Source organism: Sinocyclocheilus anshuiensis, unplaced genomic scaffold (genome assembly GCF_001515605.1).
Source record: "Sinocyclocheilus anshuiensis isolate Anshui unplaced genomic scaffold, SAMN03320099.WGS_v1.1 scaffold832, whole genome shotgun sequence".
Classification (NCBI taxonomy): Eukaryota; Metazoa; Chordata; class Actinopteri; order Cypriniformes; family Cyprinidae; genus Sinocyclocheilus; species Sinocyclocheilus anshuiensis.
In genome coordinates, this window is record NW_015549602.1 from 35,293 (window position 1) to 36,097 (window position 805).

Here is an 805-nt window from a genome sequence, read left to right on the forward strand (position 1 = left end):
GAGGAAAAAAAATTAACTTAAATGATTTTAGCAAATGGCTGCAATATAACAAAGAGTGAAAAATTGAAGGGGGTCTGAATACTTTCCGTACCCACTGTATATATATATATATATATGAATTTAAATATACATCAAGAAAAAATAAACTGTATTGATTTTTCATAAAACACTGCAAACACTAGCTCCAAATGATAAATGATTAGTATTAGGTGATACGGCCAAGTAGTTTTATATACTCTTTTCATTAAATAAGATATTATAAGGCTATTTAATATAACAATATATCACAATATAGTTATTTTTGTTATTTTAGCTTTGTTATTAAAAAATAAGAACAAAGATACAAATGAAAAACAGTAAACATGTTTTTCAGGTACAGTAGGTCTATGTAATAGTAGTAGCATTCAAGTAAAACAATAGAGAAACTGAATAATCTATTGTGGTCCTCACAGGGCAATATACTGGGTTTTGGTCACATCACACCATCATTTAACAGCAAAAACTGTGCCTCTCCTTTCTCATTTCCGCTCCACGTGAGACTCGAGTAGTGATGTCTGATTTTTGAACAAAACTTTCTTTTGAACTGGTTCTTTTTAGCTAACTGGATGAACCAATACACCAAATAGGACAGAAATAGTTTGTGGCTCGAGTCACCACTTATCTACAAATTACTCAATCAAAACTCACTTTTGGACATGCCCTGGGCTTTGTGTATATACATTTGCATACCCCAGTATTAGGGATGCACGATACTGAGCTCCTGTACTCGTACTCGTACTCGTTAAAATGCCCCGATACAAACGCC

General features: G+C 32.8%; 1 protein-coding gene across 4 annotated transcripts in view; it reads right to left on the bottom strand.

Annotated features, from left to right (window-relative positions):
* Positions 1–805, bottom strand: part of LOC107658686 (mitogen-activated protein kinase kinase kinase kinase 4-like) — a 128,622-nt gene that overhangs the window by 16,667 nt on the left and 111,150 nt on the right. The gene's annotated exons all lie outside the window — the stretch shown is intronic.